Source organism: Pipistrellus kuhlii, unplaced genomic scaffold (assembly GCF_014108245.1).
Source record: "Pipistrellus kuhlii isolate mPipKuh1 unplaced genomic scaffold, mPipKuh1.p scaffold_m20_p_1, whole genome shotgun sequence".
Lineage (NCBI taxonomy): Eukaryota > Metazoa > Chordata > Mammalia > Chiroptera > Vespertilionidae > Pipistrellus > Pipistrellus kuhlii.
Genome location: NW_023425404.1, coordinates 46,253,091 through 46,281,020, shown reverse-complemented (window position 1 = coordinate 46,281,020; position 27,930 = coordinate 46,253,091). Strand labels below are relative to the sequence as shown.

At 40.1% G+C, this 27,930-nt stretch overlaps 1 protein-coding gene and 1 pseudogene across 3 annotated transcripts in view; both read left to right on the top strand.

Annotated features, from left to right (window-relative positions):
• GALK2 (galactokinase 2) overlaps positions 1 to 27,930 on the top strand; it is a 142,429-nt gene that overhangs the window by 55,734 nt on the left and 58,765 nt on the right. The window lies entirely within an intron of this gene.
• On the top strand, positions 412 to 27,696 carry LOC118702132 (annotated as a pseudogene).

Here is a 27,930-nt window from a genome sequence, read left to right as displayed (position 1 = left end):
TGGGTTTGGACAAATTGATAATGATGTGTATTATCCGTGATCGTGTCATACGGAGTAGTTTCACTGCCCTAAAATCCTCTGTATCTATTCTTCCGTTTCTCCTCCCTAATACCTGGTAAATACTTTATATTGTCTCATAGTTTTGTCTTTTTTCAGAATGCCATATAAAAAAAATTGGGACCATATAGTGCATAACCTTCTCGGATTGACTTGACATATTTCACTTAGTAATATCTATTTGAGTTTCCTCCATGTCTTGTTATGGTTGGTAGCTCAGCCCTTTTTAAGTTCTAAGTAGTATTTAATTGTCTGGATGTAAAACAGTTTATTTATCCATCCTACTGAAGGACATCTCTGTTGCTTCCAAGTTTTGTCAATTATGAATAAAGCTGCTACAGGTTATGCGGAATCATGGTGGCCTCTGAGGCAGCGACTGCTGTGGGACCCCAGGCTCTGACCTTGAGTACTCTTGCCTGTCCCTAGAACTGAGGGAAGCTGCTGTTGCCTCAGGCCTGTGTGCCACCCAATCACTAAAAGGCACCAGCCTTGAGCTCTCTGCCAGCTCAGCAAAGCAGCAGCCTGTAGGTCTTGCTGACAGTCACCAGCAGGGGGATTGATCCAGTGGGAGGTAAGCAAGGTGTCTGGGCCCTGCAGACCGATACCTTGTACACTGTGTGCAGCTGCAGCAAGATCCTGTCCAGCAGCCCCACATTCAACATGCACCTGGTCAAGAGCCACCTACTGCAGGATGGTATAGAAAATCCAACATTAAGAAAGGATTTGAAAACCGTGCTGGAATTCTAATGTCGTTCAATTGAAGGATACCCTAGAACAGTGGTCGGCAAACTCCTTAGTCAACAGAACCAAATATCAACAGTACAACGATTGAAATTTATTTTGAAAGCCAAATTTTTTAAACTTAAACTTCTTCTAACGCCATTTCTTCAAAATAGACTCGTCCAGGCTGTGGTATTTTGTGGAAGATCCACACTCAAGGGGCCAAAGAGCCACATGTGGCTTGCGAGCTGCAGTTTGCTGACCACGGCCCTAGGGGCCCTGACAGACCATCTTCTCAAATTTCTCTTGTAAAATGGCATTTTATAAAAATGTACGCCGAAAAGAAGCATAAATGTAGTAAATGCAGCAATTCATATGGCACTGAATGGAAACTGGAGCCACACAGAGGATGGGGGAAAACTTCATGCACGTGTGGTAGTTCTTTTGCCAGTAGAACTGCATTACAGTTACACATCTACCCAACTGGTCGCAGATCCCTGCAGAACACAGGGTCCACCTGGAAAGAAGAGGAAAATGGAAAACTGCCTGCACAAGCAGAAGTTGTCCAATAAGACCATTGACTCATTGAGCAACCAACCAACCCTGAGATTAGGCACTCAAGAATTAGAAATTTTAGAAATAAAAATTAGTCGCTTCATTTGAAGACTCTTGTGGCCCTAATGCCAGAAAGCAGATTCTTACAATAGTGCCAAGATATCCTCAGAAGTGGCTTTGGTTAAACTACCTGTTTTGTAGTTTTCTCCTATGCCTGTCTTCTTGGCCCAGCCTGTGGTGTTAGGTGTCCACCATCAGAGCTCTGTCTCTGGTGCTGTGCACTAATTGGTCTTGTCAATAGGAACCCTGATCCTTGGCCTTGATTCAGAGGCCCTCTCTCTTAAGGAGAACCTCCCTCTTTCAAAAATGGTGAACCCTTTTGCTGGTGAGCCAATAAATATAGGTGTTCAAATGAACTTTGGATCAAAGTCCGTTGAATCCTTTACAAGAACTAGGGAGCAAATGTCAAAAGCACAGCATTTTTTTTTTTTTTTATTCAATGTACGGACAGATCTGCCTTACAACAACCAACATTTACCGTATTTTTCGGACCATAAGACGCTCCGGACCATAAGACGCACCAATTTTTAGAGAAGGGAAATGAAGAAAAAAAGATTCTGAAACAAATAGTGTCCTAAAATATTTTATGTGCATTAAAACCCAACATCACAGTCATGAACACATGTAATCAACCCTGTAAAGTAAACAGCAGCATTTAGAACCATTTTAGAGCCGGGAAAGCACACAGAGACCACACAGAGCCGGGCAAGTAAAAAAACTTTTTTTTTTGAAGTATATGTGTAGGCTATATTTGGACCATAAGACGCAGGGACTTTCCCCCCCCACTTCTGGGGGGAAAAAAGTGCGTCTTATGGTCCGAAAAATACGGTAATACCTTCTGCACAGTGGGTAAGCCCCGATTTCTCTATACCATCTTGTTCTCAAACTGATTTGACATTTGGTTCTCAAGTTTCTGTTTGTGTTCATACTCAAACGTTTTTGCCCAGTCCTAAGGTAACTTCATTTATAGCCGCTCAGACTGATGTGTTTTTAGATGCCTGTTTCCAGTCAGGTGGGACCTCCAGAGAAACTCGAACCAGTGGAATGCAAAGTCCAACAAAACCGGGTACAGATGGACCAAGCTGTAATGTGTGGAGACATTTTTGAGAGTGTCCATTCATCATGCAGTGCTTCTACAGACAGTATTATAAGCAGCAGCTTGGTAGAGAGACTGTAACTCATGGTTTGTTACCCCAGAACCAGCCTAAGACTTTAAATCAAGATATTGAGAAATCTGCACCAGTTATAAACCTCAGTGCACACAACAGTATGCTTCCTTCAAAGAACATGCCAGATAATCAGACCCAAACTCTAGATTTATTAAGTGATTTAGAAAACATTGTCAATTAGTCTGCCTGGTCAGGCACTGGAAAATTGTAGTCTGTTGTCTGACACGAATATTGAACCTAACACCCAGCTCCCATCTGACCCAACTCAGAATCCCGCAACTGATTGTGATATCGAAGAGTTATTTTCAGCCTCATATATCCAGACTCAAACTGAAGAGAGTGAGGTTAGCACTGTGACCACCAAGCCAGTCTTAGAATCACTGGACAAAGAGATGCAAACTGAAACACTGGACATAGAGGCCCAACATGACTTCTTACTTGCAGATGCCTCTGCACAGCCTTCCGGTTGTGGGGGAAATTCTAATTTCTTAGGCCTTGCAATGTTTGATATGCAGATGGACAGATGTAAGCTTCTTTTCAGACAGTAGCCCTTATCTGCCTATAGGGAATGTTCTGAAACACTCCAGTTTTTTTATGAGTACTGATTCATCTGACAGAGACCAAGACTGGCAGAGTCTCCGCTGCTAAGAGTATATGTGCTCTAGGAAGCAAGGCTCGGTTGAATAGTACAGAAGCGATGACTGGAACCTGTGAAATTGCCAAAATGTCTTCCAAAGCAGCTGTACCATTTTGCATTCCCACCGGTGGTGGATGAGAATTCCTGTTCTCTGATCCTCACCAGCATTTGGAGTTCTTGATTTAGGCCTTTTTTTTTTTTTTTTTTTTAAATAGATATGTACTGGGATCTTGTTGTTTCAATTTGCATTTTCCCAATGACATATGATGTGGAGCATCTTTTCATATGCTTATTTATCATCTGGGTGTCTTCTTTGGTGAGGTGTTTGTCAAAGTTTCTGGTCCATTTTTTAAATCAGGTTCTTTGTTTCATATTGCTGAGTTTTAAGAGTTCTTTGTATATTTTGGTTAACTGTCCTTTATCAGATGTATCTTTTGCAAATATTTCTCCTAACCTGTGGTTTCTCATTTTTTAAAAAAAATATTTACCTTATTGATTTTTTACAGAGAGGAAGAGAGAGGGATAGAGAGTTGGAAATATCGATGAGAGAGAATCATCGATCAGCTGCCTCTTGCACACCCCCTACTGGAGATGTGCCTGCAACCAAGGTACATGCCTTTGACCAGAATCGGACCTGGGACCTTTCAGTCCGCAGACCGACACTCTACCACTGAGCCAAACCGGTTTCGGCTGGTTTCTCATTTTATTCTCTTGACATTGTCTTTTGCTGAGCAGAAATGTTTACTTTTACAAATGTCAAGTTTTGGTATTGTATCTAAAAAGTCGTCGTTACCTTGGCCAGTGTGTTCAGAGGTTTGAGTGTCAGCTTGCGTACTAGAGGGTCACATGTTCGATTCCTGGTCAAGGGCACATACCTGGATTGCAGGTTCAAATCCCTGGCCCCATGAGGGGCATATGTGGGAGGTAAGTAATTGATGTGTCATCAATCTTTCTCTCTCTCTTCCTTCCCATTTCCCTTCCATTCTCTCTAAAATCAATAGAAAAAGGGTCCTCAGGTGAGGACTAAAAACCACAAAGCCATCATCACCAGATCCTCTGCCAGCTAGGGGTTTTCTTGTGTCATTTTCTAGAAGTTTTATAGTGTGATTAGAAGCCCAATGCACAAAAATTTGTGCCCTGAGGGCGGGGGGGGCAGTCCCTTAGCCTGGCCTGCCCCCTCTCACAGTCCAGCCCAGGAGCCCTCAAGGGATGTCCTACTGATGGTTTAGGCCCGCTCCCCTAAGCCACAGTCTGGCCTCCCTCTGCAGGAGGCGACCAGGCTGATCACAGGAAGGTGCTGCCCCCATCACCCCACTGCTACTGCCACTGCTGGCCACCGTGGCTGCCAGCGCTCCTTGGCCCTAATAGATGCTGCAGCTTTGTCTGGAAGATAGTAGGTTCATCTGGCCTAATTGGCATATTACCCTTTTATTAGTATAGATGTTTTACATTTTGTTAATTTTGTTAATTTTTGTAAAGGTGTAAGGTCTGTGTTTGGATCCATTTTTTGTTGTTGTTGTTGTATATGGATATCCAACTGTTCCATCATCACTTGTTGAAAAAACCATCTTTGTTCCATTGTATTACTTTTGCTCCTCTGTCAAAGATAGGTTGAGACTATATTTATATGAGTCTGTCTTTGATTAATATCTCTTTATAGTAAGTCTTAAAGTTGGGTAATATCAATCCTCCAACTTATTTTTTTTCAATATTATGTTGGCTATTCTAGGTCTCTCCATATAACATTAGATACTATTAATTTTTCCTGTTGATGAACATGGAACCTTTATTGTTCAGATTATTACAGATGTTCTTCTTCACCCCTCCCCCCCCCATAGTTCTCCTCCACCTGATTCCTCACCCAACCCCATGCCCTTACCCCCGCCACTGTCTTCATCCATAGGTGTAAGATTTTTGTCCAACCTCTTCCCACATCCCTCAGACCCTTTTCCCCCTGAGAATTGTCAGTCCACTCCCTTTTTATGTCTCTGATTCTATTATATTCACCAGTCCATTATGTTCTTCAGATTTTTTATTCACTTGATTTTTTGATTCACTTGTTGGTAGGTATGTATTAGATGTCTTTTTGTTGTTCATAATTTTTATCTTTACCTTTTTCTTCTTCTTCCTCTTCCTAAAGAATACCCTTCAGCATTTCATGTAATCCTGGTTTGGTGGTGATGAACTCCTTTCACTTTTTCTTGTCTGTGAAGCTCTTTGTCTGACCTTCAATTCTGAATGATAGCTTTGCTGGGTAGAATAATCTTGGTTGTAGGTTCTTGCTAGAACCTATTCATCATTTTGAATATTTCTTGCTACTGCCATCTGGCCTGCATAGTTTCTGTTGAGAAATCAGCTGACAGTTGTATGGGTACTCCCTTATAGGTAACTGTTTTATTCTTGCTGCTTTCAAGATTCTCCTTTTGTCTTTTGCCCTTGGTATTTTAATTATGATGTATCTTGGTGTGGTCCTCATTGGATTCCTCTTGTTTCGGGTTCTGTGCACTTCCTGAACGTGTAAGTCTAGTTTTTTCACCAGGTAGGGAAAGTTTTCTGTCATTATTTCTTTTAATAGGCTTTCAATATTTTTCCCTCTCTCTTCTTCTGGTACCCCAAAAATTTGAATGTTGGTATGCTTAAAGTTGTCCCAGAGGCTCCTTACACTATCTTCATATTTTTTTAATCCTTTTTTCTTTTTGTTTTCTGGTTGGGTTTGTTTTGTTTCTTCATATTTCAGATCTTTGGTTTGATTCATGGGGTACTTGATCTACAGTTGAGTTTCTGTATATTCTTTATTTCAGACAGTGTATGCTTAATTTCTAACTGGTCCTTTTCCTTTTTTTTTTTTTTTTTTTTTTTTTTTTTTGTGTGTGTGTGTGTGTGTGTGTGTGTGGCATTTTCATTAAGGTCTTTAAAGGCCTCATCAAGTTTCTCAGCAGTTTTTAGAAGATTCTCGAGTAACCTTATAAATATGGTTCTGAACTCTGTGTCGTCCTATAGTTTGCTTTCTTCCGTTTCTTTCATTTGTGACATGTTTCTGTGTCTCCACATTTTGGTTGCTTCCCTGTGCTGATGGAGTGTCTTTGTGTAGTAGGTGACCTGTAGGGGCCAGTAGCTCAGCCTCTCCAGTCACCTGAGGTGGACTCTCTTGGCACATCCCTTTGTGGGCTGAGTGCAAAGTCTTGGTGTAGTTAAGCCTTGACTGCTGTTGGTATACTGGGAGGAATTGACCTCCAGGACAATTGGCTGTGGGGACCCACTGTGTCTATAACGGAAGAACTGCTGCACTGGAGACACGCTTATGGTGCAGGACTTGTTTCAGTGGGGCTTTGGTGCTCACTGAGTTTGCCTCTTGAATGTGTCACTTATGGATGTGAGGAGTTGAAATCTGGTGTCTCATACTAACCATTAGGTACACTGGCTTCTAGATCTCCAATGGGGTGCAGGTCAACTACGTCTGAGCCCACCCTGCAGGAGCTGTAACAAAAACTACAGTTTTCTCCTCTTTGCTTGGGCTTTGGAAGTTTTGAGCTGTCTAAACCGGGTTGCAAGTTTGTTAGGTTAAGCTGCGGTAGGGAAGGCCATTCATATGCAAAAGCTGCTGCTTGGAGCTTGTGTGGGTTTTTAGGTTGTGCAGGGTGGGGTCTTAGGGCGTCACCAGGCTAGGGCAGGGCAAAAAGCTATGGCTACCAGCCAGCCATCTCCACGCCTCTGACCACATCCCTGTGTCTCGCACCCCAGCACAGCAAGTGATTATTCCTGCACACAGCTCTGCAAGCAATCCACCCTCACTTTCCGACCCAATGGCAGACAGTCCAGCTTCCCCCTGTAGGAGTTTGGTTCCCGCATGTCTTCCTAGAAACTGATTTCAGAGAAATCAGGAGCTTGACTCCCTTCAAGTTGAAGAAAGCAATGCCCGCCCCCAGCCCGGATCACGTGCACTTTTGGACTTCAGTTTTGCTGTGTTTGTGCCCTGAATGCTCTTTTCTCTTTCCTTCTAGTTGTAGAACTTCCGCTCAGCCAGCTTTCCCATGGTTCTGGGTGATAGATTTTTTGTCTTTGGTTGTAGTTTTGAAATTGTTGTGTAAGGCAGGAGTTTAGGTGTTTACCTATGCTGTCATTTTGGGTTCTCCCCAAGGACATAGCTTTGATTATTAGATAGTTTAAACATTTTTTCCATATCTTTTGTCAGTCACTTGCATATTTTGGACTTCATTGTATATCTAATGAGCTCATTTTCTTCTTAATTGTTCATTAATAATAATTTAAAAAATATGTACTTTATTGTTTTTTTACAGAGAAGAAGAGAGAAGGCTAGAGAGTTAGAAACATCAATAAGAGAGAGACATCAGTCAGCTGCCTCCTGCACACCCCCTACTGGGGATATGCCCACAACCAAGGTAAATGCCCTTGACCGGAATCAAACCTGGGATCTTTCAGTCCGCAGGTCAACGCTCTATCCACAGAGCCAAACCTGTTTCGGCAATCATAATTTTATTAGTCCATAAGAACTCTAGATATTAAGCATTAATATATGTTGCAAATACCTCTCCTTTTAAACTTGACTTCTTTTAGGCTAATACTCCTGAAGCAAACACCACTTTAGTTATATTTAAACAAACACATAGGATGGGATAATTGTATATACTTTGAATTTATCTTCCTTGAGTTGAAAATATTCTACACCCTTTCATTTCATTTTTAAGTAAAGTACTTGGACACAAAATAGCCTCTGACAGATGCAGAGATTTTTTTTAAAGAATTTTTCAGAAAAAGGCCATCTGCTTCATTAAACAAACACCATGGCTCTGGTCTACCACATGTTTGACCTTGTACCTTTAGATACTCAGAGGAACTAAAATTGTGACTGATTTGTATTATAAGCAGGAACATTCTAATAATAGTATTTGTGAAGCAAGATATATACTTTTAAATAATAATATATCTTAGCACTGTTTAGCACTAGGAAAATTTAAAAAAAAAATTTGCAATGATTCATCTACCAGGCCACTTAACTCTGTCAAGTAAGGTCTGACTGCCAGTTTCTTAGACCAGAGTCTTGCCTCTCAGAGACTTTCTGGAGCCTCACTATAGGAATACCTACTTGGCTCTTATGTTATATCAAAGAGATATGGCAGATTTCACTTTTATAACATGTTAATATTGTTTTTACTTCTCTTTAAGGTCTAGACCAAACAACAACAGCAACATCACAGCAAAACTGGAGGGCACAGTTATGGGTGGATGGGCTCAGGTACATTCAGCCATTCAAGGGCTTGGGGGAGGCAGTGGTAACTGCCTTATTAAATCTTTAAGTACATATAAGTCTGTTAAGAGTAAAAGAAATGTAGCCAGTCTGACTAATAGTCAATAACCTTAAAAATGTTTCTTCCTGAGAAAGAAATAATTGTATCTCTTTTATTTTTTTATTTTTTATTTTTTATTTTTTATTTATTTATTTTTTAAATAAATCTTTATTGTTCAGATTATTACAAATGTGATTCTCTTCCCCCCCTCAATTGCTCCCCTCCACCAGGTTCCCACCCCACCCTCTGTCCTTTCCCCATTCCCCATTGTCCTCATCCATAGGTGCACAGTTTTTGTTCAGTCTCTTCCCGCACCCTCACTCCCCTTTTCCCCGAGAATCGTCAGTCCACTCCCCTTCCATACCTCTGATTCTATTATATTCACCAGTTAATATTGTTCATCAGATTTTTTTAATTCCCTTGGTTTTTAGATTCACTTGTTGATAGTTACATATTTGTTGTTCATAATTTTTATCTTTATCTTCTTCCCCTTCCTAAATAACCCCCTTCAGCAATTCATATAATTCTGGTTCAGCAGTGATGAACTCTTTTAGCTTTTTTTATTTGTGAAGCTCTTTAACTGTCCTTTGATTCTGAGTGATAGCTTTGCTGGGTAGATTATTTTTGGCTGTAGGTTCTTGCTATTCATCACCTTGAATATTTCTTGCCATTCCCGTCTGGCCTGCATGGTTTCTGTTGAGAAATCAGCTGACAATCTTATGGGTGTTCCTTTATAGGTAACTACCTGCTTTTCTCTTGCTGCTTTTAATATTCTCTCTTTGTCTTTTGCTCTTGGAATTTTAATTATGATGTGTCTTGGTGTGGTCCTCCTTGGATTCCTTTTGTTTGGGGTTCTGCGGGCTTCCTGGACTTGTAAGTCTATTTCTTTCCCCAGGTGGGGGAAGTTTTCTGTCACTATTTCTTTCAATATTCTTTCTGTATCTTGCTCTCTCTCTTCTGGAATCCCCATAATTCTGATGTTGTTTTGCTTGAAATTGTCCCAGAGGTTTCTTATACTATCTTCAACTTTCTGGATTCTCTTATCTTCTCCCTTCTGCAGAGGAGTGTCCTCTGGCTCTTTGTGTTCTAAATCTTTGTCTTGATTCTTGTGATCTTCCAGTCTGTTTTTAGGACTGTGTATAATATTTTTTATTTCAGACAATGTTTTCTTCATTTCTTGTTGATCCCTTATTATTTCTAGTTGCTCCCTTTTCATATCCTCATAGGTCTCATTTATTTTATCGGCCTTTTTTAGGATATTGTTGAATAACCTTATAATTGTAGTTTTGAACTCAATGTCCAATCTTTTCTTTTCCTCCATCTCCTTCCTTTGTGTCCTTCTTCTTGTCTGCATTTTAGTTGTTTCCCTGATTTGATGGAATAGCTTTGTGTGCTAGGTGTTCTGGTAGAACCCAGTAGCAAAGCCTTCCCAGTTACCTGCAGTGGACAGTCTTGGTGTAGCCCTTTGTGGGCTGTGTGTGCAGTCTTGTTGTTAAGCCTTGCTTATTGTTGGTATCACTGGGAAGCTTTGATCTCCAAACCAATTGGCTGTGAGGATCAGCAGTGTCTCAGCTAGGAGGGCTTCTGTACTCTGCTTGGATAGGGCGGCGTCTCGGGGTGGCGCAGACAAGCTTTGGTTCCCTGTCAGTCTCGCCTTAGAAAAGACCTGTTCTCGGAGAGTTTCGTAAGATTGGTTGCAGGCGCGCACACCTCTTTGGTAAAGGCACAAACAAGCTTTGGGTTCCTGACAGTCCCTCCTTAGAGAAAGCCAGCCTCTGGGAGAGCTTCTGTGCTCAGCCAGAGATTGGGCGGAGTCTCAGGTTGGTGCAGACAAACTGTTTTCCCTTGGGCTCCTCCCCAAGTCCTGCAATAATGGCCTCTGGCTTCACACACCTCTGAGAGATCTCTGCCCACTGCCTGACAGTCTGGCCTCTCCCTGTCTGGGGCCGTCTATCAGAGCAATAGGGTGATTCTGTTTTCCTCTTGAACAAGAAAGCCAGTTGCGCGTTAGCTGTCTGCCCTCTCCGCGCACTGGGAGTAAGCCAGTAGCGAACTCAGCCCGGCTTGCCCTCTCCGCGCTCCGGGAGTCCGCCAGCAGCAATCTCTGTCCAGCCCTTCCTCTCCCTGCGCCAGGAGTAAGCCAGCGCCTTTTCGCGCACACAGTTCTCCGTACCTTCACAGTTCCTGAGGTTCAGCGTGCCTTCTCTCTCCTTCCCAGATGGCAGAGCCTCCCCTCAGCTAGCTGTCCGGTGCTTCAGGGCAATCCCTCCCCTGTTTTTCAGTTCTAAATTCAAATTTGTTGTGGTAGGCTGCATTCGGGTGTCTACCCTATGCTGCCATCTTGGTTTCTCCTCTTTTATTTTTTTAAAATTATTTTCATTGTTGAGAGTATTACAAATGTCTCTATGTTTTTTCTTCTTTCTGACTCCCACCGCTGCATTCCCACCTTGCCCCACCTTCAACACCCTATTTTTTGTGTTTATGGGCAATGTATATCTACACTAATAAAAAGAAACCTGCAAATTGACCGTACCTCTGCTATGCCCACAAGCCATGCCCACCAACCAATCAGGAGTGGGTATGTAAATTAATCCAACCAAGATGGCTACAGCCACAGAGCTGGAGAGAGCAGGAGGCTTGAGTTCCCCCTGGTGATGGAGGAAGCCAAGCTTCCCTCCCACTCTGGCGTGCCCTGGCCTCTGCTCAAGACTACAAAGTTTCAGTTATAAAACATAAATAAATCCCAACAAAAATGGAGGTGGCCATGGAGCTGGAGAGAGCAGGAGGCTTGTGTTTTCCTGGTGAAGGAGGAAGCCAAGCTTCCTGGCCAGCCCTGGCCTCCACTCAAGGCTACAAGGTTTTAATTATAGAACATAAATAAATCCCAAATACCAGGGCCTCAGCTTGGATCACTGAGGGTGTGGCTGGCCTGCAAACCAGCACAGGCCCCTCACCCAGGTCACACCACACCCAAGGGATTCCCCACCCTGATCTGGGACACACTTCAGGGCAAACTAGGTGGCCCCACCCATGCACCAGGCCTCTGTCCTATCTAATAAAAGAGTAATATGCAAGTTGACCGTCACTCCAACACACAAATGGCTGCCCTCATGTGGTCAAAGATGGCTGCCACAATATGGCCAGCAGAGGATGGCAGTTGGGAGGGACCAGGCCTGCAGGGGAGGGAAGTTGGAGGCAATCAAACCTGCAGGGAAGGGCATTTAGGGGTGACCAGGCTGGCAGAGTAGGGAATTTGGGGGTGATGGGGTCTGCAGGGAAGGGCAGTTGTGGGGGATGCAGGACTGCAGGGGAGGGCAGTTAGGAGTGACCAGGCCTGCAGGGGATGGCAGTTAGGTGCAATAAGCCTGGCAGGGAGCAGTTAGGCATCAGTCAGGCTGGCAGGGGAGTGATTAGGGGGTGATTAGGCTGGCAGGCAGAAGCAGTTAGAGGCAATCAGGAAGGCAGGCAGGCGAGCAGTTGGGAGCCGGCAGTCCTGGATTGTGAGAGGGATCTGGTCTAAACGGACAGTTCGGCATCCCTCAAGAGGTCCCAGATTGGAGAGGGTTCAGGCTGGACTGAGGAAGACACACCCCTGTGCATGAATTTCATGCACTGCACCACTAGTATACATATGTTATTTTGTTAAACTCTTCCTGCCCCTCCCTCCCATTTGTTTATTTTTTCCTTTGTTTCTCTTGCCTCAGGTGATATATCTGAAAATTATGTTCCCTCTGAGATTTGTCATTCTGTTCCATGTTTCCATGCCTCTGGTTCTATTTTATTCATCAGTTAATGTATTCATTGATTGCACATATAAGTGAGATCATGTAATATTTTTCTTTTTCTATTTTGCTTATTTCACTTAGCATAATCATCTCCAGGTCTCTCCATGCTGTCTCAAAGGGTAGTAGATCCTTCTTTTATATAGCAGCATAGTTTTCCATGGTGTAAATGTACCACAGCTTTTACATCCACTCATCTATTGATGAGCACTTGGGATATTTCCAGATCTTACTAGTAGCTATTGTAAATTGTGCTGCTATGAATGTAAGGGTTCATATATTCTTCCTGATTGGTGTTTCAAGATTCTTAGGATATATTGGAATCACTGGGTCAAATGGCAGTTCCATTTTTAATTTTTTGAGGTAACCCCATACTATTTTCCATAGTGGCTGCACCAGTCTACATTCTCACCAGCAGTACATGAGGGTTCCTTTTCCCCACATCCTCCCCAGCGCTTATTTGTTAATTTATTGATGGCAACCAATCTGACAAGTGTAAGGTGTTTCCTCATTGTCATTTTAATTTGCATCTCTCTGATGATTAGTGACTTGAACGTTTTTTCATATGTCTATTGGACATTTGTAGGTACTCTTTGGAGAAGTGTCTGTTCAGGTCCTCTGCTCATTTTTTCAATTGGATTGTTTGTCTTCCTTTTGTTGACTTGTATAAGTACTTTATATATTTTGGAAATTAATCCCTTATTAGATGTATCATTGGCAAATATATTTTTCCCATACCGTGTGTTCCCTTTTCAATTTGATGATGGTTTCTTTTGCTGTGTAGAAGCTTTTTAGTTTGATGTAGTCCTATTTGTTTATTTTTTTATTGGTTTCTCTTGCCCTAGGCCAGGAATCTGTGATGATTCTTCTCCATAAAATGTCTGATATTTTGCTGCCTATGTTTTTTTTCTAGGATTTTCATGGTTTTGTGACTAATGTTTAAGTCTTTTATCTACTAGTATTTTGAGTTGATTCTTGTGTATGGTGTTAGTTGGTAGTCTAGTTTCATTTTTGCATATGCCTGTCCAATTTTCACAACAACATTTATTGAAGAGACTCCATTTGTAAAACATTAATTGAGCATAATGGGTTGGTTCAATTTCTGGATTTTCTGTTTTGTTTCACTGTTCTTGTGTCAGTACCAGGCTGTTTTGATTATAGTAGCTTTGTAGTATAGCTTAATATCTGGTATTGTGATTCCTTCCAACTTTGCTCTTCTTTCTCAAGATTGCTGTGGCTGTTCGGGGTCTTTCTTGAGTCATGTAAATTTTTGGAGTGTTTGTTCTAGATCTGTGAACTATGCCATTGCTATTTTAGTAAGGGTTGCATTGAATCTATAAATTGCTTTTGGACATTTTAATGATGTTGATTCTACCAATCCACATTGTATTCTGCTACATTGCTGAATTCATTTATTAAATCTAGTAGTTGTTTTGGTATGTATCACTTTCTTGTGAGCACTTTTTACAATGGCTGGCATAAAGGAGGTAATTAATTATTTTGGATTACTAGTAAATTAGTAAATTGTCATCACCATCATCATCATTATCTGAAAAACAGTCATTTTTGTCTATTATTAATATTATATTTGAATGAGATAAAGAGAAACATAAAATTAATACTTTGTTTCAGAGAAAACAGTGTTTTCTCCTGGGAGATTGCTTTTTTATTTTTTACTCTGAGGAGTATGGGACTGAAAAATAGACCTGGGCCTGAATTCTGTGTTTCCAGTTTCCAGTTTTGGTACCAAGGGGAAGGCTCTGTCTCTAGGTCTGTTTACTCACTAGTAAAATAAGTGAATTTAGGCTATTAAATCTTTGAGGCCCTTTATCACACTAAACATTTTATGATCTAAGAGATAAAGCATTTTATGACTATTGTTTTATGAAGCATTGCCTAATAATAATTAAACTCACACTTATATGATATCTAAATTTTCTAATAGATTTTTCAAGATTCTAGATCTTAGTGACAACAAAATCATTAATGGATAAAACAACACTGGAAAGCTATATTCAAACTTTGGCAATATTGGACCACTGGGGGTTTAGGTACTTGTTATAAAGATGTAACATGACTCTCCTGGTATTGCTGATCGACAGTTACAGGAAAATACCTGCTGCCTTTCTTTTTTCTTCCTTTCTTACATTTATTTTGCTTGATAAACTTGGAAGTCAGGAACTTATTGGATAAAATAAGCTTTATAATCTCAGTGCCCACTAGATGGAGATACTGGGGTAACCAAGCTCTTGAATTGACCACACATATTTTTACTTCTGGGCAGAATGCTCTTAATCTTAATTAAAATAAATGAATAAGTAAAAAAGGAGGAAAAAAAAAAACAACACTCAAAAGAACAAAAAAAAGTGAGGGTGAGAACTGAAAGTGAAATCCAGCTTCCCATGGCTCCAAGGAAAGATTTAGATACACCATAAATCATTGTGAAGCTTTTCAAAGCTACACTGCATATTTCCTGCCAATAAAACTTAAGTATATTGACCTAATTTGCAAATACCACACCCCTTGAAGTGATTGTATTTACTATCTTTGAAAATCTAATAAAAACTCAGAGTCTCAAGTTTTGTGTTGTATTTTTTTAAATCAAGATTTCCTATTTCCCAAATTTAATCTTTAAAATTAGTTCTATGGACATAACTTTTATTTCCTCTTTTGAATATTCTTTCCTATTTAATAGTAGCTCATGCTCTTAAAAGCATATTGACTAATTTAGAAATATTATTATTTCAAAGTTGGGATACATTTTCCGAAGTATTTTGTAACTTTTTTCCAACTTAGTTATTCTAAGGTCTTTGATGATTATAAAAACATGAGGTTGGGGTCAAATCCTAGGTACAAATGTTAGAAGTCAGAAGTTAGACTAAAAAAAATTATCTATGAAATATTTATTTGAATGTTCCTGTTTATTATATAAGATATAAAAATATATCTATAATTTTTAGAAGGTCCTTATTCTCAGCTTAGTTTCTTTATTATTTACTTATTTAATTTTTAAATTAAATTTATTGGGGTAAAACTGGTTAATAGGATCACATAGATTTCAAGTATATATTTCTAAGATATAAGATCTGTACATTGCAATGTGTGCTCACCACCTAAAGTTGAATAATCTCCCCTCAGCATATATTAGGTTTCCTGCACCCCCTACCCCCTTTTCTCTGGGATCATCTGACATTCTAATGGGTACACCCTTGTAGGTAATTTTCTGTCTCTCTCTTGCTGCCTTTAAGATTCTTCCTTTGTCTTTAATGTTTGGCATTTTGATTATGATGTGTCTTGGGGAATGGATCACTTTGGGTTCATCTTGATTGGAACTCTTTGCTTTTTGAAGTTGTGTGACGTTTTCCTTCACCAGGTAAGGGAAGTTTTCTGTTATTATTTCTTTAAATAGATTATTTATTGCTCACTTTCTTCTCTTTCTCGTACCCCTATGATGTGAATGTTGTTACTTTTTATGTTGTCCCAAAGTTCCTTTCAACTATCCTCCTGCTTTTTTTCTTTTTTTTAAAAATATATTTTTATTGATTTTACACAGAGAGGAATTGAGAGGGACAGAGAGTTAGAAACGTCGATGAGAGAGAAACATCGACCAGCTGCCTCTTGCACACCCCCCACTGGGGATGTGCCTGCAACCAAGGTACATGCCCTTGACCAGAATCAAACCCGGGACCCTTCAGTCCGCAGGCCGACGCTCTATCCACTGAGCCAAACCAGTCCCAGCTATCCTCCTGCTTTTTAATTCTTTTTCTTTTTGCTGCTCTAATTGGGTGTGTTTTTTTTTTTTTTTTTGGTGGTGTTGTTTTTTTCTACCTTGTCCTCCAAGTCACTGGTTCGATATTCTGCCTATTTTAATCTACCTTTGATTCCTTCTCGTGTTTCTTAATGTTAGATATCTTATTTAAGGTTTCTAATTCTTGTTTCATGTTGTTGTAATTCCCACTAGTTTTCTTGACATTCTATAAATGAACATCCTTATAACCATTACTTTGAACTCTATATTTGGTAAATCACTTGCCTTCATTTCATTTAGTTCTCTTTCAGGAGTTTCCTTCTTTTCTTTCATTTGGGGGTTGTTTCTTTGTCTACCCATTTTTGCTGTTCTTTTGTATTTGTTTCTATGTATTAGAGCAAATTGCTATGCCTCCCAGTCTTTGAGGGGAGGCTTTATGTGGTAAGTGTTTTGTGGGACCCAGTGGTGCAGTATCTTAGATCCCCTAAGCTTGGTGTCCCTTGTGTGAGTTACGTGGGCTCTACTATTGTAATTAGGATCTGAGTGCTGTTTTGTTTGTAGGAGGAATCTCCTCTCAGGCTGGCTGATTGTGAGGCTCATCACTGACCAAATTGTGTGAGCTGTTGTGCAGATGCTCTCAAAACAAAACAAGAAACAAAACAAAACATACACAAGATCCTTACAACAACAACAACAAAAGAAACCACAAAAGAAGAGAGAATTAAAAGGAGAAAAGAGAACAATAACAAAATAAAATATGAGAAGAAAAAAAAGGGGAAGAAAAAGGAAGATGAAGAGACAGGTGAAAAAAAAGAAAAGAATAAAGAATAAGGGAAGGAAATGGTATAAAAGAGAAAAAAAATAATTATGTAAGTGGAAATAGAGGAGAAAGCAGATAGACAAAAAATAAGAAAAGGAAAAATAGAAAAAGCAGGAGAAATAAGAAAAGGGAAGGGAAAAAGTAGGTCTATGAAAGAAAAAAGAGAGACTAAAATAATAAGTAAATAAATAAGACAGATATGGGAGATAAAAAATAAAGTGGCAATTGTCTCAGCAGAGTTTAGTGTCCCTGGAGCTCCCTTTGGATCCTGCTCCTCTGATGACTGAGGCTGTCTGTTTTGTCTGCCAATTCTGGATTTCCTGGGAGGTACTTAGGTGCTAACCACTGTCAGAAACTGTCCTCCTTCAGCTCTCAGCTTCAAGCGATTCACAGTTTCTGTCTTTCTCCACAGGACTTGGCCGCATGCAGGAGGGGCCAAGCTGCACTCTAAGACTAGTTAGCAGCACAGGGCCCAGTGATGGGTCAGCAGCCTTACCCAGGTTTCCTGGACTCTGCCTCTGCCTGCTAGCCAGGTGTCAATCTTAATCACTCAAAGTCTGTTTCTGAAAGAGTCTCCTATTAGGGGGAGATGCTGTTCATATTTCAGGGAAAGTGATGGTTGTCCCAGAGCTGCTCCTCAGAGAATGACCTAGAATATTTTTCTGCCCTCAGCTCAGCGGAGATCCTAAGCTTAGTCGGATCACCGTTTGACATGGAGTTTCTATCAGCTCTTCCTTGAGGGGGAAGCACCAATGAAGTTCCCGGGTTAGTGGTCAGCCCCACCCCTACATCAGTGACTGATCCTTCCTGAGACTGTTCAAACCTGTAGACGTGGCCTCTGCTGCTGTCTTCTCTGCAAAAGTCAAGATGTGGTTTAGTGGTTGAGCACTGGTCACAGTTCAACACCTGATCAGGGCACATGCACCTTGGTGGCTGGATACCGAGTAAGGGGCATGCAGGAGGCAGCTGACGGATGATTCTCTCTCATCATTGATGTTTCTGTCTCCTTCTCTTTCTCCCTTCCTCTCTCTGAAATTAAAAAAGAAAAAGAAAGAAAGAAAGAAAGAAAGAAAAAAAGGTACAGGGTGTGGCAGGCAGGGATCCTGAGGGTGGAGTGGGTTGTATCACCTAGGGCGGAGGGTTTTCCTTTTCCTGAACTGTGGCTACTGGAATGGGCCAGAGCTTTTCAGGAAAAATGGCTGTTTTGGTTTGGAGTTGTGCGACTGAATGCACGTCTCCCAGCTGCCTCTTTCCCATGTCTTCCCATGATGCTTCCTATCCAGCCTCTCCTCAGGCACCTTCAGTCTGTGCCACCCTTCCTCCACTGAAGCCTCAGGTGAATCACTGCTCATGAAAATCCCGTGCACTTGGTTTTGAAAATAAAAAAAAACAAAACAAAAAATAAAACCTGCAGCTTTATGTCTGACCAGTTCCAGATTTCCTGATATCCAGCAGCCCTGCTGCCTTCCACGTGGGCCCTGGTTTCAACTCTGGTGCTCCAGACTATGGAGCCCAGCCAGGGTTCTGGGCCTCGATCTTCTCAGGGAAAGAGCCTTCCTGCAGCCAAGAGCTCCTTCATTACTCTCAGCCTGACTCCTGTGAAAGCTGGGCCAGCCTCTCTCACGACCTTGCCCTCCTTCTGGTCTCCAGGTGTTTTCTGTCCTTCCCTGATATGTCTCCTCCTCAGGTGGGACTCAATTAGTAATTCCTCGTGAATGTTCCCCAGTGTAGTTGTATTTCCAGTCTGGCCCTGGGAGGAGGTGCAAGAAAGGTCTTCTTATTTGGCTGCCATCTTCCTGTCTTCACGTTGGCTAATTTTTATTATCAAGTCCTATTTTGTTGTTTAGTGTGGTATAATTTATGCTTTTTACTCTTATTTCACAACTTCATGGCATTTCTCTAGTTATCATTTCACTGTTAAATACCAACAGATCCCACAATAAATGAATAAAATGAGAAATGTGAAAGCCAAAATTCCCATTGTTTTTCATGTTTAATTTCTTCAAAAATAAATCTTTTAAAGAATAAAACTTTTCAGAGAAGAAAGGATTTGTTTTCTGGATATCTGGCTGGCAAAGTTAACATGTGCTAATGTTTCGTTTTGCATATGTAGACTATTCAACTGTCACGTTGGCAATTTGACATATTAGAGTAATTTATCCTGTAATTACATTATTTCCCATGGAATATCATAACTTCTTTGGAGCAATAGTGGAAGTAGGCACAGGGAATCCCATTTCATTTTGTTTCTTATAATGAATAAAGTTCTTTAAATTGATCTTCTAGAAACCCAGGTTGTGCTGTTAACACTTGGTTGCTCTGCTTTGTGTCAGCACCAATATGAATTTACCAAGGACAACATAAAAGTAGGTTGGCTTTTTTGTGTATCACTTTAAAATGATAGATGTTAATGAGTACCACCCAGGTTACTCTTTGACCAGTATGTTGATTTAATTACTTTGAGCATGCAAATAAAATATAATTGTTTCAAAGATCTTGGGTAACATCCCACATGAGAAGACATTCTGGGCTATTAACCAGTTGTTAATTTTGATTGTGTTTATTTAAATCAACTGGAGCAGGCCTCTGTGGAACTTTATGTGTGGTCATCAAAGCTCATAATCTCCTCTAATTGAAGTAAGTTACAGGGAAGTTAAATTTGGTCATTACTCCTGTGGTTACAAGAGCATCAATAGGATATCTGATTAATGTTTCTTATTCTGATAAAATTGTGTTATTGCTTGGTAAAAAACATGCAAAACTTCAAGCAGTCAGTAGAATTAAAAAAATTTTATATGTAAATTCTACATGCTGTAAAAGAACTCTACACTGTAAGGAGATGAAAATGTTCCTTTTTATTTTTATAATTTAGGTAGTTTTCATATTGATTTTCATGACAACATATTTTAATTTCTCAAAGAAGGTTGCTATTCTGAAGAAAATAAAATTTTGTGATAAAGCAAACTAGTCATCAGAAAAACAATTAAATGTAAGTTTTCTGTAGAATAATTTGCAGACTCATGTTTTAATGCAAGAAGCCTTTATATTTAGAAGTTTTCATTTATGTACTTCAATTTCTGGGGAAAATATTGTATAAAGTCTGATACATTGTTACTTGTTAACAATAATATTAAATATCACACACATAAATAGATGGGTTAATGTTATTATGAGAAAATTTCAAATGTATAGAAGTGCAAAAATAGTCAATGAAGATGCACATCTTTTACCTAGTTCCTTGTAAATATTTTGCCACCAATGCTTTGTCTTTTTCTCTACATTTTTTCCTGAACAACTTGAGTGTTAATTGCAGACATTGTTGACACAATACTAATATCCAAAATGAGGTCCATATTAATTAATAATTTCCCAATTGCCCCAATAATGTCCTCTACAACTTTTTCCCTGTTTCTCCCCCCAACCCCATCTGATTCAATCTTTGCATTTAATTTTCATGTTTCTTTCATTTCCTTTTTTCTAGAACAGTTCTCCAGGTTCTTGTCTTTCATTTTGAAGAGTCCAGACTAATTTTTTGGGGTCAGATTTCCTCAATTTTGATTTATCAGGATGGTTGCCTTATTATTAGGTAAAGATTAACTTTTTTGCCCCCAGCAATTTTATATAGTTGATGTCCTTCTCAGTGAATCATATTACATAACTTCTGGGGTTTTTTTTAATTAAATTTAAAATTTTGGTTTATTTTTTATTGAACTTTAATTGACATATAACATTATATTAGCTTCAGGTGTACAACACAGTGATCAGTATGTATACATATTGTGAAAAGATAAGAAATATTCTCATGCCTAGAAACAGAAGTTCTGCTGCCTATCTAAAAAAAATTTTATGTGGTATAAATTCTCTTTTTATAACGGGAATTTAAAAGATAGTTTTAAAAGTACAAATAGAAGAAACCAAGATGGCGGCATAGGGTAGACACCCGAATGCAGCCTACCACAACAAATTTGAATTTAGAACTGAAAAACAGGGGAGGCATTGCCCTGAAGTGCCAGACGGCTGGCTGAGAGGAGGCTCTGCCATCTGGGAAGGAGAGAGAAGGCATGCTGAACCTCAGGAACTGTGAAGGTACGGAGAACTGTGTGCGTGAAAAGGCGCTGGCTTAATCCCGGTGCGGAGAGGAAGGGCCGGACCGAGATTGCTGCTGGCTTACTCCCTGCACGCAGAGAGGGCGGGCCGGGCTGAGTTCGCTACTGGCTTACTCCTGGCGCGGAGAGGGCGAACAGCTAACGCGGCTGGCTTTCTTGTCCGAGAGGAAAACAGAATCACCCTATTGCTCTGATAAACGGCCCCAGACAGGGAGAGGCCAGACTGTCAGGCAGTGGGCAGAGATCTCTCAGAGGTGTGTGAAGCCAGAGGCCATTATTGCAGGACTTGGGGAGGAGCCCAAGGGAAAACAGTTTGTCTGCACCAATCTGAGACTCCGCTCAATCTCTGGCTGAGCACAGAAGCTCTCCCAGAGGCTGGCTTTCTCTAAGGAGGGACTGTCAGGAACCCAAAGCTTGTTTGTGCCTTTACCAAAGAGGTGTGCGCGCCTGCAACCAATCTTCCAAAAGTCTCCAGGAACAGGACTTTTCTAAGGCGAGACTGACAGGGAACCAAAGATTGTCTGCGCCACCCCGAGACCCCGCCCTATTCAAGCAGGGTACGGAAACCCTCCTAGCTGAGACACTGCTGATCCTCACAGCCAATTGGTTTGGGGATCAACGCTTCCCAGTGATACCAACAATAAGCAAGGCTTAACAACAAGACTGCACACACAGCCCACAAAGGGCTACACCAAGACTGTCCACCACAGGTAACTGGGAAGGCTTTGCTACTGGGTTCTACCAGAACACCTAGCACACAAAGCTATTCCATCAAATCAGGGAAACAACTAAAATGCAGACAAGAAGAAGGACACAAAGGAAGGAGATGGAGGAAAAGAAAAGATTGGACATTGAGTTCAAAACTACAATTATAAGGTTATTCAACAATATCCTAAAAAAGGCCGATAAAATAAATGAGACCTATGAGGATATGAAAAGGGAGCAACTAGAAATAATAAGGGATCAACAAGAAATGAAGAAAACATTGTCTGAAATAAAAAATATTATACAAAGTCCTAAAAACAGACTGGAAGATTGCAAGAATCAAGACAAAGATTTAGAACACAAAGAGCCAGAGGACACTCCTCTGCAGAAGGGAGAAGATAAGAGAATCCAGAAAGTTGAAGATAGTATAAGAAACCTCTGGGACAATTTCAAGCGAACCAACATCAGAATTATGGGGATTCCAGAAGAGAGAGAGCAAGATACCGAAAGAGTACTTGAAGAAATAGTGACAGAAAACTTCCCCCACCTGGGGAAAGAAATAGACTTACAAGTCCAGGAAGCCCGCAGAACCCCAAACAAAAGGAATCCAAGGAGGACCACACCAAGACATATCATAATTAAAATTCCAAGAGCAAAAGACAAAGAGAGAATATTAAAAGCAGCAAGAGAAGAGCAGGTAGTGACCTATAAAGGAGCACCCATAAGATTGTCAGCTGATTTCTCAACAGAAACCATGCAGGCCAGACGGGAATGGCAAGAAATATTCAAGGTGATGAATAACAAGAACCTACAGCCAAAAATAATCTACCCAGCAAAGCTATCACTCAGAATCAAAGGACAGATAAAGAGCTTCACAAATAAAAAAAAGCTAAAAGAGTTCATCACCACCAAACCAGAATTATATGAATTGCTGAAGGAGGTTATTTAGGAAGAGGAAGAAGATAAAGATAAAAATTATGATCAACAAATACGTAGCTATCAACAAGAGTATCTAAAAACCAAGGGAATTTAAAAATCTGATGAACAATATTAACTGGTGAATATAATAGAATCAGAGGTATGGAAGGGGAGTGGACTGACGATTCTCAGGGAAAAGGGGAGTGGGGGTGCGGGAAGAGACTGAACAAATACTGTGCACCTATGGCTGAGGACAATGGGGGATGGGGAAAGGACAGAGGGTGGGGTGGGAACCTGGTGGAGGAGAGCAATTGGGGGGGAAGAGGATCACATTTGTAATAATCTGAACAATAAAGATTTATTTAAAAAATAAAAATAAAAGTACAAATAGATGCTGTAACATATTTAGTTAATTTTTTATTGTGTTTTAATAAATACAATACCCAATGCATATTTGTTGAATGAATGAAAATACTGATGACTTGAAAATCACAAATTCTCAGCTTTGTCAGGGAATTAAAATCCTTCATTGTTGCACTGCTATTTAAGTTTTTTTTTTATGTTCTTCATTGTTTTGTTTAGGAAACAAAATGTACTAAGCTCTGAATAAACTGTTTGAGATGTCTAACAGAAAAATAACTCAAGCAAATGTAATGTTAAACTGTCACTGTGTATATAGGGTCACATTATTTCACTTGCAGTCACTCAGGCTTTGTATATATCACATTTCAGTATAATGACATGGTCGGGCTCCAGAGAAAATACCAGTCAACACAAATTTGGTTTGACTAACAAATATTTACATGTCTCTGAATCTCTAATTATTGTAATCTTTTAAGGGGTTTATGCTACACAGGCTTACATTTTTTAAAGCTTTATGTTAGATTTAAAAAGGTGGATCAGTAGTACATCTAACTGTAGGGATGATACTGGCAGCCCATCTAGATGAACATTGGATTGAAGCCAGGGCTTCCGCAGAGAACAGGTGGACTTAAGAGTGGCCTGACATGGGCAGGCGGCTGCCTGTCATGTGCGTGCTTCCTTGTGTGCATTGACCTTTTTGCTTCCCAGGTGGGTGGTGTTGATAGAAGGCAGGGTGGTCATTTGATCTAAGTTTCTCCAGTCATCGAGTTGGTACATCATAGGAAAGAAAAGCTAAGCAATGCTGTCATTTGCCTTGAGATTGATGCCTGGTCTACGGAAGGCAGACAGACGGGTAGCTGTGTTGTTAGCTACTGAACCATTCACATGTGTTTGCTCACTCAGTACTATGTCATTGACAGGCTTTTGTGAGATGGCCAACTGGAACTGTGGGTGCAATCTGTAGCTGTAAAACCATTTATAGACTCTCCCAACTTTGATTAAAGCTCTCTGGCCCGAGGGAAAACAATATAACCTCTAACTCTGCTATAGTGCTTCTCACTTTGTATCGCAAAGATGTTTCCTTTTGGATTACAGTGTTGTCTTCACCCACAGGGAGTACCCTTCTTTAAATCTTTGGATCCCCAGCATGCAGTCTGGTGCCAAATTAATTTAAAAAAAAAGTGTGATCTCATTTGCAACATGGTAATTTGCTGGTGATAGTGTAAATAATTATTTGGGCTTATACTAGTATAAACCACTTGTGTGTCTACCAGTTTTACAGTTTACACAGTGCAGAAGATTTATCCACATTTATTGAAGGGTTATTATGTTCTGGGTGGGGTGATTCACCAAGATCTCTCTTTCCTCTCCTATGACTGATGTCCATGTTGAGTAGTTGGGAGTCTGTTCCACAGTGGTTGTTAAAAATGAGACTGTATCCCTTGTGCCAGTCCTGCATACTCTTAGTTACTAATAGGCTTTATCTATTGTACACATATATGAAAGCACATCCCATTAATCCAAGCTTGTGATTTAGTAGAGTTGCCATAGTAACAGTGCTAGCAAAGACTGTCCATGTTGGGCCGCAACTTGAAGTTTCTGAGTTTTATCCCCTGCCCTCCTAAATTCTTAGGTGAAAGAATTACCGGTAATATGTTGGGAGGTGTTCCAGGAGCAAGAGAAGTGACAGAAATATACCAGCTAATTGGCTACCAAAAATGGAGGTATTTCTTAAGGTGCAAATCCCTCCTGATGAATGTGGAAACATCTCCTGAATACCCAATTTTATTCTTTGTACTTGTGCAGTCTCATGCTCTCTTAGTTTTATTTTCAGCTTCTTAGTTTTCTCTTCACTGGAGAAAGGAGATAAGCAGTGTATAGCTATTATAAAGTGGTGAAGTGAGAGTTTTTGCTTGTTGACCAGAACTTTAAGATCAATGAAATACTTTCTAATTGAAGTGTTATAGTTAAAATTGTTAAGTATTGACTGAAAGTAATGGCAGTGAGAATACAGTTTTCAAGTGTGAGCTTTAGTCTTGAGGGCTAGTTTGTGAGCTGTAGGTTCCTAGCCATGAATAGAAATGGGAAGCACAGCATACTATCTTAGATGGTGGAAAAATATTTTTAAATACTCCAGATTTTTCCTGATTTCATAATGAATAATTAGAGATTCCATGAGAGTTATTTTTCTCATTATAAAAGCAATGCATAGAATTATAGAATATTGGGGATTTAAAATATGTTAAGAAATTAAAATAAATAAAAAATAATTCATAATCTTAACCAAAGATTGAACTCATTGTCACCTTGATTATTATGATGAAAATAAAAATCAATGTAACTTTAAAAAATATCACAGTTCAATGAAACTACATTTATTGCATATGCTGATCTAATTAGAGAATTTTATATAATATCTACTTTTGCCAGTCATTTTTCCAGGCTCTGGGGAAGAGTAGTGACTAAAAGAATGCTTGTTCCCATGGAGTTTACATTTGATTGGGGGGAGACAGAAAAATAAATGAAAAGATATCATAAAGTAGTAAAGCCTTGAAGAAAAACAAGCAGAGTATGAGATGGAGAGTGGCATAATGGCATGGAGTATTGATATATTTTAGGGGGATGAAGAAAATTCTGACTGATAAGGTGACATTTGAGCAGAGATTTCAGACAAAGCATTCTAGACTGTGGGAGTGGTAGGTATAAAAATCCTGGGATACTGATTCCTAGTTAGCCAATAATTATAGCCAACATTGATTGTGCACCAAATATATAATAAGCTTTTAAAATCCTACAACTCGCCCTGCCCAATGTGGCTCAGTTGATTGGAGCATTATCCCATGCATTGAAAGGTCACTGGTTTGACTCCCAGTCAGGGAAAATGCTCAGGTTGCAGATTCGGTCCCCATTTGGGGTACATGCAGGAAGCAACCAATTTATGTTTCTCTCTCACGTCGATGTTTGTCTATCTATCTCTCTCCCTCTCTCTCTCTTAAAAAAAAAAAAATCAATAAAAACATGTTTAAAAAGTAAAAGAAATCCCCACAACAAACAAGAATCCACAAAAAAAAAAAAAATCCTTACAACTCAATAAAGCAGGTAATTATTGTAACTCCATTTTTCAGAGGAAGAAACATAATGTGTTATAATGAGAAGTGCTATGATAGAACAGTTAGAATATGTAATTTAATTCTAGGGGGCCATGACCATTTTCCAGAGGAGTTGTAACTTGAATTTAGTTAGAATGAAAGTGCAATCAGTCACAGTTATGAATGTGAGAAGAGTATAGAATTTTGGTCTCATCTCTCTTTCTGTTGTTTCCTCAGAACCTATAATAGGCTTTGCCCACAATCAGCACTCAGTAATATTTATTGAATGAAAGCAGGTGGAACAGCATTTGCAAAGAAACAGGCATAGAGAGCATGTAATATTCAGAAAACTGAAGTTAGCTTACTTTGACAGGAGCATTGCCTATAGGATAAAAGCAGCAGGAGTTTATGCTAGAACAAATAAGCAGAGGTTAGATCATAATCTATTTTATGAAAGGGAAATGGTATGTTTATTTTGGCAGCACATATATGCTAAAAATTGATAAGCTACAGAGGAGATGATCTTGGAGTCTAGGAAAGGAGAAAATGCAATTGTGTGAATAGTGATATATATATATATATATATATATATATATATATATATATATATATGTGTGTGTGTGTGTGTGTGTGTGTGTATATATATATATGTATATATTTAAATATATTTTTATTGATTTCAAAGAGGAAGGGAGAGGGAGAGATAGAAACATCAATGATGACAGAGAATCATTGATTGGCTGTCTCCTGCATGCCCCACACTGGGGATTGAGCCCCCAACCTGGACATGTGCCCTTGGCTGGAATTGAACCGAGGACCCTTCAGTCTGCAGGCCGACGCTGTACCCACTGAGCCAAACCAGACAGGTCTCCATATATTTTTTAACTCAGTGGAGCAAAATGTTTAAACTTATTTGAATGTTTGAATATTCTTTGGGCTTCTGTGAAGATAAAATGTTTTTGAATGAAAATGTGAGTTATTAAGACTCTTGCTTGTAAGGAAAAAACCTCACTCAAGGGATATGTTATGGAATACAAAGGTGAGTATAATAAACCCTTTTAAAACTTAGTGGCTTAAAACAACCTTTTGGACTGGATTCATCTTAGTAGTGCTTTTCCTTGTGTTGGGTAGACTTATCCACACATCTGCTCTCAGCTGCTGGTCAGCTACGCAGAGCTGCTTCTGGGTTGGCAGGTTGGCAGCCAGGATGATGGGGAGGCTGAGCAATGTATCTTGTATCACACACCAGGCTAGCTCAGGCTTGCTCAAATGGAGGCTGCAGGCTTCCAAGAACAACAAGAGGTCTCTTTATGTCATATTTGCTGCATGTCCCATGGCCAAAACACTCCATATTCAGGAAGTGGAGAAAAAGATTTCACCTTTTTGTGGGGAGGAGCTTCAAAGTCACATTGCAAGGGAATGGAAACAAGAGAGCTATTTTGAAGCCTAAGATTGTGAATATAGCTAGGTTTCAGGAATGGACAGAAGCCCAAGTGCTGTTAGGTCTGCCCCTGTTACTGGCCTTGCTCCTTTGTTGCTTCTGTTTCAGTCTTCTCTGTCTTCAGACTAGCTTCCTCTACTTCGCTGGCCTCTATGGTAAAAACACGACTGCTGACAGCTTTTGGGATCAAATGGAACAGATCCAGACACTCCCAAATTGACTCTTTCTTTCTGGGGAAGATTCCCTGCAGGAGTGAATCTAGAAGGGAATCTGGTTAGTTTGCTAGTAAGGTGATCACATGGATCTATGAACTGTGCTGGGGTGGGTAGGCTGGGTGTTTTAGAAGATGGAGGATTACAGAAGACGAGGCTTTTAAGGTGTAACCTGGTGATAGTTGGTAGGGGGAGAGAGAGTACGAAGGAGGGGCAAGGGGCAGTGCCCCAGAAAATGGCAA